We start from the raw sequence: 14,735 nt of genomic DNA, 5'->3' as shown, positions 1-14,735 counted from the left end.
ACAGTGTTACTCCTAGTTTTGTTCTGAATTTCAACACGGTGCTCCTTGGTTTTAAACATAAGCACCTTCAGTCAGGGAACCTTTTCCTAATATGGTACATTATCAGTGTCTGCAAGTACTGTTTATAGGGAAACGAGACGCAGGCTAAGTAGGACTGGAGTGCAGTCTACGGCTAAGGTTATTTATGGAAGAGTAGTTGCTTTCATACGACAAAAGAATACGTGAGTTGCACAGATGGGGCTTCCACACTGCCAGAGAAAAATGGAAAGGTCTTATTGATTTTTAAGTTACGTTTCTTAATTGTTGTTGCCGTCTTTTATTTTCCGTTATCTATTCATTGTTGATTGTGGTGGATTTTGTCTTTGATAAGACCAGATTTTTTTTTTATTTATACAGTTTAATATCTGATACGTCCCCCATCGGGGGTCCACATATTAAACGGATTTTTGGAACAGGGAGCTGGATCAGGAGCTTGCTCCGTCCTCTCCACGCATCGGCCCGGTATTGCAGCGCCTCCGGGAATGGTGCACTACCTTTTCACTGCTGAGAGAAGACAGACATAGCCAGCCAGCCAGCCAGCCAGCCAGCAAGGTGGACCAGAGCTCCTTCTCCAGTCAGCCTGTGTCTCTCTCTCCCTCCCCGTCTCCATTCCCGTCCTCCCTCTGTGCACTCTTGCGTCTCGACTTTCTGGGCAAGTAGGCAGGCCCCCTTTTCGGCTCCCGTGCATTTTCCCTCCAAAAAACTTAGATATTTCCTCTTTTTTCTAGGGAGGCAGGGGTGTGTGTTCTTGCGTGCATGCACTTAGCAGGTAGGTGGGCCCTTTTCGACAGCCGTGTGTTTTCACTCCAAAAAAACTTAGATGTATACACATCTTTTTTTTTCCTTTTTTTTTTAGGGAGGCAGATGTGGTGTGTGTGTGTGTACTTTGTCAGTGGGCAGAAGGGCCCCTTTCGAGCACCTGTGCATTTTCCCTCCAAAAAACTTAGATATCTATTTTTATGGGTGTGGTATGGCATGTGTCCCTCCCGAGAGAGAGCTGCCCCTTTCCTTTGCCCGCAGGTGCTGATGGTCCGTTTTCACCCGCATGTGGGCCCAAGCCCTGCATCGGGCATCGCTTCTCGACCTTTTGGCTAAGACCAAGGTTCAAGCCAGCAAGTCTGCAGTTCTTTGGTCTCAGTCCAGGGGGAAGGGAAGGCGGTGGGACGAAAGGAAAGGATGACGCTGTGGACCCGAGCCACAGGAAGCAGACGGAACAGAGAACAAGCCCAACTGGATATCGCTCTAGTTGAAGCCTAGGGGGTGAAAGTGGGGCTTCCTTTGATGATGGCGTAAGGTGGCTGGGAACCCTCTGTCCTGTGAGGGATGGATAAGGGACTCAGTGCACTTCGCGTTGAAGGACTTGGATACCGGGAAGGATTTGTTGGACAGAGCTAGTTTTGGCAAAGGATCGTGGCTGAAGTTCTTTTTCTGAAGGTGGAAGAGGTCTTTTGTATTCAGGACATTCCCCAATAGGGGATTTTGGTTTGACTCTAGCTTCTGCTGTTATGTCACAAAGCGTGGAAATTTGTAAAGATTTTGCTCCATTGAATGGTTTTCGGGGGAGTTGAGACCTCTGTTTCTGCAGAAGTCACAGCATATGCGGATGAAATATATGAAATATAAGAAAATATAAATATAAAATATGGTGACCTTCGCGATCGGTACAGGCAGGGGGTTCCTATACTATCGGGATCAGCCACTATTCTGCTGCAAGTGCCATGAGGTAGGGCATCAGGAAGCCGAATGCCCGGCTCTGGAGTGTCATGATCATGAATGTTCCTTGTGTGGGGCTACTGGGCACCTGTACTGGGCCTACAATCATAGGAACCCCAAGTATACAGTGCCTTGCGAAAGTATTCGGCCCCCTTGAACTTTTCAACCTTTTGCCACATTTCAGGCTTCAAACATAAAGATATAAATTTTTTATTTTATGTGAAGAATCACCAACAAGTGGGACACAATTGCGAAGTGGAACGAAATCTATTGGATTTTTGAAACTTTTTTAACTAATAAAAAAATGAAAAGTGGGGCGTGCAAAATTATTCTGCCCCTTTACTTTCAGTGCAGCAAACTCACTCCAGAAGTTCAGCGAGGATCTCTGAATGATCCAATGTTGTCCTAAATGACTGATGGTGATAAATAGAATCCACCTGTGTGTAATCAAGTCTCTGTATAAATGCACCTGCTCTGTGATAGTCTCAAGGTTCTGTTGAAAGCGCAGAGAGCATCATGAAGACCAAGGAACACACCAGGCAGGTCCGTAATACTGTTGTGGAGAAGTTTAAAGCCGGATTTGGATACAAAAAGATTTCCCAAGCTTCAAACATCCCAAGGAGCACTGTGCAAGCGATCATCTTGAAATGGAAGGAGTATCAGACCACTGCAAATCTACCAAGACCTGGCCGTCCCTCTAAACTTTCAGCTCAGACAAGGAGAAGACTGATCAGAGATGCAGCCAAGAGGCCCATGATCACTCTGGATGAACTGCAGAGAACTACAGCTGAGGTGGGAGAGTCTGTCCATAGGACAACAATCAGTCTTACACTGCACAAATCTGGCCTTTATGGAAGAGTGGCAAGAAGAAAGCCATTTCTCAAAGATATCCATAAAAAGTCTCGTCTAAAGTTTGCCACAAGCCACCTGGGAGACACCCCAAACATGTGGAAGAAGGTGCTCTGGTCAGATGAAACCAAAATCGAACTTTTTGGCCACAATGCAAAACGATATGTTTGGCGTAAAAGCAACACAGCTCATCACCCTCAACACACCATCCCCACTGTCAAACATGGTGGTGGCAGCATCATGGTTTGGGCCTGCTTTTCTTCAGCAGGGACAGGGAAGATGGTTACAATTGAGGGGAAGATGGATGCAGCCAAATACAGGACCATTCTGGATGAAAACCTGTTGGAGTCTGCAAAAGACCTGAGACTGGGACGGAGATTTATCTTCCAACAAGACAATGATCCCAAACATACAGCAAAATCTACAAAGGAATGGTTCACAAATAAACGTATCCAGGTGTTTGAATGGCCAAGTCAAAGTCCAGACCTGAATCCAATCGACAATCTGTGGAAAGAGCTGAAAACTGCTGTTCACAAACGCTCTCCATCCAACCTCACTGAGCTCGAGCTGTTTTGCAAGGAAGAATGGGCAAGAATTTCAGTCTCTCGATGTGCAAAACTGATAGAGACATACCCCAAGCGACTTGCAGCTGTAATCGCAGCAAAAGGTGGCTCTACAAAGTATTAACGCAAGGGGGCCGAATAATTTTGCACACCCCACTTTTTGTTTTTTTATTAGTTAAAAAAGTTTCCAATAGATTTCGTTCCACTTCACAATTGTGTCCCACTTGTTGGTGATTCTTCACATAAAATAAAAAATTTATATCTTTATGTTTGAAGCCTGAAATGTGGCCAAAGGTTGAAAAGTTCAAGGGGGCCGAATACTTTCGCAAGGCACTGTATGTTCATGCACAAACAATAGCATGTTACATTATTAATTTGGGGGTCTCCTCTTGCCAGAGAGCGCTAAATTGCATTTTGAGTGCGGTTTTGGACTTTTTTTTTTAAATTACACCCCAGCTGATACTGTTTCGACTTTTTTTTAAACTATTACAGCAGCACAATGTGCTTTTTCACAAAACCTCCTAGAGTAACGAAATGTCTTGCGTTGTACAGCTTTTCAGCGAAATACTGTATATTCATCGCTTACGCCTGACATAAGAGGTGCCCGATAAAAACCGGTTGAACAGCTTTGTTGGAAGTTTCGTGAAAAAGGAGGTTTCGTGAAAAAGCTACAGGAGTGCCAATCGTAATCGTTTTTATTTTTAATCGTTCAATGCAGATGGCTGGTGGCATGTTCCATAAGAGTACGGTAATTAATACTTTCGTTGGAGTTTAAATAAAGTTGATGTTTTATCTGGGGGCTGCTCGCCTGCGTCTGAAGAGCGGCTTCTAAACTGTGAAAACATGTGTCTGTCTTTCTGTAGGGGGAAGGGAATCTGATCTGCAAGGCCCTTTGGCTACAAAAGTAAAAAAGTCCTCCAATTATCAACAAATCTCAATATCTTGTACGAATTATTCGAAATACAAACCAAAACCAGCCCGCAAACTCTCTCAAATTCTTCCAATTATCATAATCCCGCCCCTTATGCAAAACCAAACCCTCCTCCCATCCCAGTTTATCCTCTTTATCTTAAACAAAATCCACCTCAATTTTCAACATAAAGCATTACACAAAATCAGTACCTCAACACTCCGTACTCAACAACGATAATTCACAAACACCCAGAACATGTAACTCCACATTCCCAAATAGACCTCATTTCCATAGCCCCGCCCCTTATCATCCATAAACCAACACCCCTCCCCTGTTCTTTCTCTCCGCTGGCGTTTGTAACTGTTTTTATTTTTAAATAAATTTTAGCAAAGTCATGTATTTTAAAAATCTTATGATTTCTATATTTATGTCTTTATTTAGTGGTTTCATTAGTGACAAAGGCTAAACTTTCATGTTTGCTATTAATTCATTCAGGGCTAGAATATGTTCATTGTCTTCTAATGAAAGAAGGGTTCCTTTCGCCGTAGTCGGGTTGACATTAGAAGCTTGCCAAGCCCGGACTGTTACACCAACGCATTAGCATGTTAAAGCGATTTCATTGAGGAGCCTTGCTTTCTTAACTAGTAAGTACTATACTTACTGGGCGGTTTAGGAGGGGGGGAGGTGTCTTTCGCTGGAAATCTCGCCCCCTTCTACTTTGAAAATACCTGTGAAACTGGTTTAATTCGTCACAGCCAGCACTCCCGCTGGCCGCCCACGTGTTATGCTCTTCGTTAATGTCTAAGCCGGAACACATCATTATATCTCATTTTGTATTTCTTAAAAAAAAAAAATCGTTTGCCCAGCCTAACAGTATTGTTGTTATAGTTTTTATCCTGTAAAGCGCTTTGAGGAGCCACCTTTAAAGGCGCCATATACAATAAAGTTCATTATTATTACTATTGTTAATTTGCTGGACAGAGAGGTGAACATTATTACGCAGAAGATAAAGCGATTTACGTTGCATTGTGCATTGTGCTGCTGTAATACAGTTTTAAATAATTAAAAGTCTAAACAGTATCAGCTTTATTTATGGGTTTTAAATAAAGGCGATTTAAACGCGATTTAAATCAATATAAATATTTATATTGTAACGCATAAGTGACTATTCAGTGTTATTAAAATGACTTAAATTCGATCATGTTGTGATATTTAGAAATATAAATTTGTTTGGTGCGAGTGAAGTTTTATTTAATCTCTGAGCCAGGGAAACGTTTTATTTTTTCAAAGAAATGTTTGTTTAAAAAAAAAGTCATGGCTTCGGCTGGATTCCAACACGCAACGTCAGGAACCTAACCCACAGCGCCACCGGCAAGGTCACATGAGAAGTGCTGAAAAAGCCCTACAAAACATTATCAACAGACATCGTACAGCGTGTACAATTCTTGTGTTGTGGTACATGAGTATAATTATATCGTTATTAATTTCTTGAGATACGCGATTCCATATTATATTCTAAAAGTATGCTTGTTGACTCCGGTATCTCGTTAGTTAAAGACTTCGATGCTTAAAATGTTTAGGGAGAAATGGAATACTGGTGTGTATTTTTTTCTTTAAAGTACCGAGACCAGCCATATACTGTATGTTTATGTTCCAAAATTAATATCGTTTATGGCCTTCACACGCGTTACAGTATGCTCCTATTCTTTTTATGCTCAGGTACTAAGATTTCACTTCAGTGGTAAAATTCCATATCAATATTCAGTACTAAAACGGGCACAGAAAAGACATTAAATATACATATACATGCTGTATACAGTACAGTTTGCATACAGTAATATGTTTATGTTCCTAAATCAATCTCTTTTATGAGCACGTGAAAGGCATGGTGAATCGGAGATTCTCAGAAATTACTGTACTTTGCATGATTGGAAACAAATGCGTGATTGGATCAACGGAATGCTGTGGTGTTACTTTTACAAAGACGGTCGATGAAAAAAAGAATGTGGACCAGGGCAATACTTTGAGTTTACAGCTTGTCCAAGGTCATTCATTATTAATACTATTAGTAATATCTTCGTTAAAGACTTTGATGGCGACAGCTCAAACATGAGAGGTTGAGCTTTATTAGCTCCACCTTGCGGAAATTCCGGATACTATTATTTTGCTTGCGGTACTATAGGAGAATTTACAGTAACTCGTGGTAGACTGTGTAAAGCACACCGCAAAATAATACGGTATCGCCCGCTTGGTTTGAATGGCTGCATCTGTACGTGTAACTCTTCGTAACTGACTGAATATATACCTTTTGTATTCTGATAACCCTCACGATAAGATCTGTTAGGTTTATATGCACATTCTATGTATTAATAAATGTATCCTTGTGTATTAGTACCTGTGTGTGTGCGTTGTTTGAGTTATATTGCATGGTTTGATTCTAGGGCCATTAAAAGAATCAATTTTGTGATTTACTGCCACAATTAATAATTGTCCCAGTAAATGCCCAAACCCCTACAGAACTGGTGCCTCGTGACACTTTCTCAAGCTTGTTTGGGTAGGCGCTAATTGAAATATGTCCAGCTCCGACTGCGCATTCTGCAGACCCGCCGTGAACAAAAGCCATATTTAAAATATGTCTCGTTTCATATCTCATTGATTGCTGTGTGTCACTGCCCTCTTCTTGGTCGACCTGAAGCTTTTATGAGATGACTGTCTTCTCCTAGCCGTTTTTTTATCGGGTTTCGGAGGCCCCCGACAGTGAGATGATGACGTCTGTCTTTTTCTCGACACCTCTGCGGATGTATTGTTGACCCGAACCTACCTGCTGATGTGCTGCCACCTTAGACATGACCTGCTAACCGGGTCTTTGGCGATGTTTTTAGCTGCCGATGCCATGTGCGGCTTAGCTATTTCAAACTCTCGTTTCAGAAAAGGCACGGCTTTTCTAAATAGTACTCTGAAAATACCCCCTATACCCGTGCCGTACTGAACTGGTAGCCCAGAAAATCCTGGTAATCCGTAATGAGCCTGTTATTTGTAGTAGTGTGTATTCAAAGAAGGATCCCCATAGCTCTTGATGACCGTCATCCTTTTAGATGTTTGTCGCTTTCACAGGTCTGAAATGCAGCTTGACGATGACCTTACCAAATGCAAATGACAGGTGCTCGTTTTGATCCGTCTTTATTTCAATAGTGATGTTGTTAAAATGATCGATGCTCACCGGCACATAATGGGGCTTGTCGTACAATACTGTGATGAATTCACCATCCACGCCTCTGAAGGGCACACAACGCAAAAGCGGTGCGTAGACGTCACCTATTAACTGGTGTTCTATGATATCGGTGTATATATACTGTATATGGTGTTAAATCCGCCAGTCATATCGACGGGGTGCGGTGATTTTACACTTCCGCCACCCGATTTGAAACCCAACATCCTCGCCAGACTGTTATGCACATGTATAACAAACCGGTTATCACCGACAATCCTTACCGACCGGCTAATGAGGTTGTATTTAAGACTTACAGTCGTTAACTTGGAATTTTCCGCAGCCCATTTCATTTCATGCAAGAGCTGCTCACTGTTGCTGTAGTACCCTCTAGGTAAGGTACATGCCTATATAGTCTTGAGCTCTCCGATGACGAACAGAAAAACTTCATCTTCATCAAACGTGTTTAGCATATGCGAATAGTGCAGCTCGACCAGGCCCACTTCCCAGCTCCCGTCCGGGTCAATCGCCTTTGCCAGATGTTCTGTGAAGCATGCGCTGGTGTTCTTTGGAAACATCTTTGAGGATGAATTACTGGCCAGCGTAACATAGAAGCCATTGGGGTTCATTTTTCACCACCTCTATATGTCTCGGACCTTGGAAGCCTTTACCCAACTATTGAATTTATCGCTCCAGCCGCGCCACTTTACCAAAAGCTGTTCGTTTTTGCCAATCTTTTGGATGCGGTAGACGTTCTCAGCATTGGGGTTTATCTTTTTGTTTTAATAGTTCTGTTAAACCTCTCGACCACGCTAGCCTTCACATTGCTGGCCATAACGAAATGTTCAATATTCTCATGTTGGAGAAAATTTTGGAAGGTCCTGTTAAGAAATCCTTTACCCTCATCAATTTGTAGCTTTTTAGGCGTACGGCCCTCTTGAAGTATATTTCGGAAGGCGCCTGTCACAGCCCCTCCAGACTTGGTTTTCAGCGGCACGGCCCAAGCGTATTTAGAGAACATGTCTATACATGTTAAGATGTAACAGAAACGGTCGTTGAACTCACAGTGCTCTCTCATGTCCAGTCCATTTCGGACACCAACATCCTGTTTCTCTTAAAGCGTACGCGCACCGGCTTGTGCAGCGTATAAGCCACCTAGCTGGACAACCACTCGGCCACTCGGCCGCAGCTGGTGCCGCTCACACCCCAGGATCTCGTGGCCCTCATCAGACTTCCCACGCCGCCGTAACTCCCCAATTCCCTAGGGTTATAATAGAGAGCGCTCAACCCTGTGGAAGACATGGTCCCCTTCCAACCCTAACACACGCTTTCATACACTTATTTATAAACGGAGGGGTGCGGTGGCCAGGGCTTTTGGACCCTGAGGCTCAGGCCTGACCGGCAGAGGAAGGCGGGACATCTGACCCTTAACGACACACCATTGGCTCCTGAGGGGGTGGGACATGCACCCATAACAACGCACCATTGGCTGGCAAGGGGGCGGTACATCCGCCAACCGTGGACTCCCAGTGGCTGGCAAAAGGGGCGTGGTACCTGTCAAAAAAGTTTGACGAAAGGTGTCGCTTTATACTACTATCATAACTTTCATTAATAAGTCATTAACAAACATATAATACTTAACAGATCATTAGTTCATGTACATTCACAGTTATAAATGTCATTAAATAATCATTCATATTTTAGGTCATGTGTTTTTAAATAAATAATAAAGTTTGTTGTTCATGAGTTGCACAGTCTGTTAAACTATTTGATGTTTCTGCCTGCTTTGTAACATTGAAAGAATTTATGGAAGCTTTTACATTTCAAATTTTTACATATTATTTATTCATGAGTGGTAGATGTTTTTGCGGTACCTAATCTAAAGTTGAAACTATTCATCCACTGTAAAGGTTTATTATCTCCTAGTACATTTATGGGCATTGGGCTTTGAGCTAACAAAGTCTGTGCCCCGGTGAGAGAGCAATGTGTCCTAGGGAGTGGTTGGGTAGAACTAGTGATCTGTTAAGCATTATATCATATTTGTTAATGACTCTTCCTGCACCGAACAGGTCTTGTGGGCTGAAGTGGAGCCCTTCTGGAAGGAGGGGTGGGAATCTTTTGCCCTCTCTTTGGCTGAGGAACCTCAGCACTTGTTGCACTGTTGGGTGGTTCTTCAATGTCCTCACTGAAAAAAAATGGAAACAAATATTGAAACTAGTGTAGTGTGCTCTCACGAGGCACCGGTTCTCTAGGGGTTTGGGCATTTACTGGGACAATTATTAATTGTGGCAGTAAATCACAAAATGATTCTTTTAATGGCCTTAGAATCCAACCACAATACAAAAGGTATTCATTCATTCAGTTACAAAGAGTTACACATATCAAGAGAACATACGTTCGGTATATCATTCATTTAGACCGTTTCATAAATGAACTTGGTTACAACTTCTACATTAGATACTGAAAACAAGTACATAACTCTTAGGAATTAAATTGATATCAACTGGTTGGGATAACAATGGAATTCTCGAGCTGTAATGCAGTGAAGTTGAATACTCATCTATTCTTTGGGGATTCAGATCTCCTGCAGGCACAAAGAAGCAGCTGCAGGCTTTGTGGCTGTCCAATCCGCACTCTCTGGCTCCGTGCCAGGCTGTGCTGTGCGGCTTGCGACGGTGCGCTGCTGATGCTCACTGACCGGCTAGTTAGTTTTGGCTTTAACTAGCGAAGTCTGTGCACAGGAGAAAAGTGTGAGTCCCAGCAGGTCAGGAAGAAGACCGGTTCATTCCTGATGAAGCGCTAGTTCTGAATACTGATTCAGCTGTCCACAGTTCCAACCTGTTCACGAGGCTTGCTGCTGATGCTAACCTTGGGTGGATCCTTTGGTTACTCGTGGCAACCTCCGCTCTCGACTCCTAGAACAAAGGAAAGTTCTGGCACTCGGACACACTGACCGTTACGTGGTTGTCCAGGCTGAGTCTCAGGATGGTCAGGAGGCGCGCTGCGAGAATGTCCTGCCCTTGGGAGCCTTTCTGCTCCTTGGCCATCCTGCCCTGGAATTGTCTCGCACCCCTGGAATTCTCCTTCCCAGGCCCTCTGTGTTGCCTGTTTTTACCTGGAGAAACTTCAGCTCGTTCATTGGCTGAAAGTTTCATGGGCATCAGAGACCCACATGGGTTACTCGGCCCTACCAGTCCCTGATTACTTGATCAAGGTGAGATATGAGTCACTTACTCCTGACACTTAGGAATGCAGTCCAGATGTCCATCTGGCACTCCCTAGACAGATAGGCGCCAATGAATGACCATTGATCATGATAGCCAGGCTTAGCTAAGGGCATCCCCATTTGGGAGCTGTCCCTTATCAAAAGAAAACATCTTTAAATCAGCCTGCATGAATAGCGTCTCTGTGGCTGCACCACAGAGATGAAGAGAGAGACGGGGCCTCACTGGCAAGGGAGCAGAAAACTTAATTCCTGTATTTTAATAAGCCTCGCCGCTACACTACGAATGAGTTTAGTTATTTTATTACTGACCAACAGCCTTTGTTGCTAGGTGACAAAGTTAGGGCAATAGGATCGCACTCCACATGTGTAATGGTTGGGCTGCAAACCAAGGCCTTGGAGAATGAGCAAACTTTGCCTGGCTGTAATTGCAGACAAGTCTGTTTATTCACACTTTAGTGCCAGGTGACCAAAAACCCCATAAATATGCATAGAAATATAAAAACTTACAGACAATAGTGATTTCTTAAATCATACATCTAAGAACTTTATGAAGACAGAGAGGCCAAAAGTAGGAATTTCAGATGTTTGCAAGTAGCCAACAAGGAAACATAAAAGCTTTTTACTCAAAACTATAATAGCCAAACTTTATTCCTGTGGAATTTGACTTATCTCAGAAACTTCAAATAGTATAACATACAGACCCAATATCATGGCTGGAGGACCGTGGAGTTCCGTTTTTATTGGTTAATACTGAACAAGAAAGACTCTTGGTCATATGAATCAGTTTTTGCTTGCATTGTCTTGTATTGGTTTTGGGGGATTTTGTGTTGAAGTGGTTGAAAGTGTTGTATATGGATATTGGGAGTAGTATAATAGTCACTAAGCATGTGGACCACAGGGTTGAGCAATCTTGGTGTCCCTTGTTGCCTTTATTGTATGAATTGTATGTGGAGTCTTTGGTTTATTGTTGGAGGGTTGGTGAAGGTGACGTGGTTAAAATCTCAGTATTCTGTTGCCACTTTTTTGGCATATTTAAAGCTCATATTCATAATTGGAACCAAATTTCTGTGAGGTTGATGGTTAAGCAGGCCTCTGGAAGTTGATGTATTTCTTGGCAAGGTGCGGGTTTTGAAGTTGGGTGTGTTGCCAATGTTTTTAGCCATCACATTCTCATTTCAGTGGCTATCGACCTATTTGGTGTTTGACTTTATGCAAGGGGCGGAGGACGGTGGGTAGATGAGGAGGGAAGTGATGTATAATGCTGTTAGGGGGGGAGGTAGTGGTGTGCCTGACATTCCCTGAAACTAGATTGTCTGCTCTTTACTGTATTATGTAGGACTTTGGTTAGTATTTGTTGTGTGAGGTTTGTATTTTCTCATTTGTAGTTTAGGGCTTACATGAGGGGAGACTGAGTGGTCCAATTTGATGTTACATGCTGAGACAGCCCTGGTGCATTATTTTTGGGCTTGAACTTGAGGAGGAAGTGTTCAACATATATGGATAAGGCTGTATGTGGCGAACACATGGAATTGTATGACTTGTACGTCTTGGCAGAGCATGGTAGCTTGATTGTGAAGGTGGAATATAGTGTGGGATTGTGCACCCTAAGTTTTTGGATAACAGTTTGAAGGATCTTATTTAGTGGATGGTAGCTTGTGCAGGAGGTTTTATATAGGCATAAGTTATCTCAGCCTTGTTTTCGTTGGAGGAAGTCTGTGCTGTGGAGACTTTGAGGTATGCTTTTTAGGATTGTGTTTTTGTCCATCTATTGTTTTGTCATGTGATTTGGGGTGGTGGAGGATTAAGGTGGGGGTATCGGCCAATGTTAATTGAAGCAGGCTTTGTGGGATACTAGGCCCAACATGGCTTCTTGGCTGTTTGGCCAAGATAAAATTTGTGTGGCTTGACCACAGTTCTCTTTCCTGAGGTCGGGAATGCGATCGAAGATCCTGAAGAGTGCCTGAGCTGGTCTCAATTTGGGTTGAGCCTATCAGGTTAAGTCTGGGTAGGGACCAGCAATTTCTTCCATCCTAGTGGTAAGCGTGTGTGTACCTGCATGCAATACTTACAATATCCTGAGGCTCGAAGACATAGCATGACTTGCACCTGGCAGAGCATGGTGGTTTGATTGTGAAAATAGATTATAGAGTGTGGGATTGTGTGCACCATAGGTGTGTGGATAACACTTTGAATGATCTCAATTAATGGATGGTTCGTGAGAAGTTAACTTATGCCTAATTAAAACCTCCTGCACAGGTATCTTGGCCTTGGGAGTCAAGACATTGAGGCATGCTTTTTGGGATTTATCTATTGATTTGGTGGGGTGTTATAGCTTTGTGGGATGCAAGGTCGACTTGGTGAAGCAGCGGGTTGGGTGCGGGGGGTGGAGTGTAACAGGATGTACATTGATGGGGTCATTTTGCTGCAAGAGAAAGATGAGCAGGGATTAGGTTGTAGGATTTCTTTGTGGTTGGATGGTTTTATTTTTGTTCTGTTAATTGATTGTTTGGAATAAACTTTTTTTTTAAATCTGTTCTAATCAGTTTAATATCCAATATGTCCCCCATCGGGGAACCACACATTAAACAGATTTTTGGAACAGGGAAATTGATCAGGAGCTTGCTATGCATAGGCATGGTATTATGTTTTCATGAATGGTGCACTACCTTCTCTCAAGGTCCACTGACAGACCACACAAGCAAAGGTGACAGATGCTCTTCCCTTTTGCTTGCTCTATCCTTTATCTGGTAGGGAGGTAGATATGTGTGACCTGAAAGCCAGTTTGTCATTTCCTTACCTGCTGCTCTGTTTCTGCTTGCAGGTCAGTAGGTGCTGCTGCTTGTGGGAGGGGCCTAAGCTAAATGAAGTAGTTGCCCCCCGGGGCTGCGGTCATTGTCAGGTTGTTGAAGAAGATCAAGGCCCGTACATCGGGCTGGAAGATGGGCAACAGTGGGTGTGGAGTCCAGGCGGCTGCCTGATGCAGGGAAGCCACCAGCTGTGCCCTTTCTGGGATCCAGAGGTGTCAGCCTACGCCAGTCTGGAAGTAGGACCCCCACATATCGGTTCAGCAACAGTATCAGGCATTGCTTCTCGAACTTTTGAAATGGGAAGCGTATGGTTTGATCACAGTATTTCTTCTCGGCCTAGCACATCAGGCGAGCGGACATGTGCAGGCCAGTGGAGGAGGGGGGCAGGGGGGTTCCCGACCTTCCACTTCGGTTAGACTCGGTGTTTGTTTCGAGTTTGTGTAAAACTTTGTATGAGAACCCAGATCATCTGTGTGTATGTTTCGTGCAGTTGTGGTTTGCTGCTACAATGAAACATCTGGTCTATTGGACCAACACCACACCTAAGACTTCGCAGTTACCCTGGCATTACAGACACGCGGTTACGTGGCTGAGGAAACATCCGGAGGTGAAGAGAGGCACAGAGTCTCTGGACCACAGGGCAGTGTACAGGTCCATAACAGAGAAAGGTGGGTCTGCAGTGGTTGGGGTATTGGAGGCCGAATGGAGACAGATCCAGCCAGCGGGGCTGGAAAACCGACTGAAGGACTTAAATTGGCTGGCTATGTGGGACAGGTTGTCGGTCAGGGAAGTCCTTCATAGACATGGTCTGGCAAGACGGGACAAGTGTCCACGACCTGATTGTTCTGAACCCGAAACTGTATCACATGTATTCTGGGGTTGTGATTTTGCGCAACGCGTGTGGGGTCTGTGTGGGGGGCTTTTCGGTCAGATAGCTCCCGATTTTGTCATGTCCAACCGTGTGGTTTTACGCGGAATAGCAAGTCCGCGCAAGTGGAGCAGAACCTTCTTGTTGTGGTTCCTTATTAGTTTAGTAAAGTTTTACTTATGGGGGTCTCGGGAAGAGCAGGTGAAGCACAATAGTGGGGGCTCAGCACAGTCAGTGATGTTTAAAGTAAAGCATGACATTGCAAGAAGAGTGAAGTGGGATATCATGCGTTGGGGATTTGCTGCTGCAAAAGAGCATTGGAAGGGGTTGTTTTCTTTGGGGGTTTGATTTTGGTTATGATGTTCTGTAAATATTGTTGTTGACTGGTTTTGTATATTTATAATAAAACATAAAAAAAAATTCTTCTCGGCCTTTTGGCTGCGATCTCAGTATGTGGCTTGCCCGCGGCTTTGAGAACAGTTGGAAGGAGAGAAGGTGAGGGGGCTTTTTTCCCCAGACCTGCCTATAGGCTAGGCGGGAGCTTTTTTT

The 14,735-nt window shown here is 43.7% G+C and overlaps 1 non-coding gene and 1 pseudogene across 1 annotated transcript; both read left to right on the top strand.

Moving 5' to 3' along the window:
* Positions 1 to 353: 353 nt before the first annotated feature.
* Positions 354 to 535, top strand: LOC148808709 (U2 spliceosomal RNA). The gene has a single exon (XR_016087966.1). It is a non-coding gene; the product is annotated as a U2 spliceosomal RNA (small nuclear RNA).
* Positions 536 to 13,022: 12,487 nt separating this feature from the next.
* LOC148808708 (U2 spliceosomal RNA) lies at positions 13,023 to 13,179 on the top strand (annotated as a pseudogene).
* Positions 13,180 to 14,735: the final 1,556 nt, after the last annotated feature.

Source organism: Atractosteus spatula, unplaced genomic scaffold, assembly GCF_055471065.1.
Source record: "Atractosteus spatula isolate fAtrSpa1 unplaced genomic scaffold, fAtrSpa1.hap1 Scaffold_2, whole genome shotgun sequence".
Taxonomy (NCBI): Eukaryota; Metazoa; Chordata; class Actinopteri; order Semionotiformes; family Lepisosteidae; genus Atractosteus; species Atractosteus spatula.
This window is presented reverse-complemented; position numbering and strand designations above follow the sequence as displayed.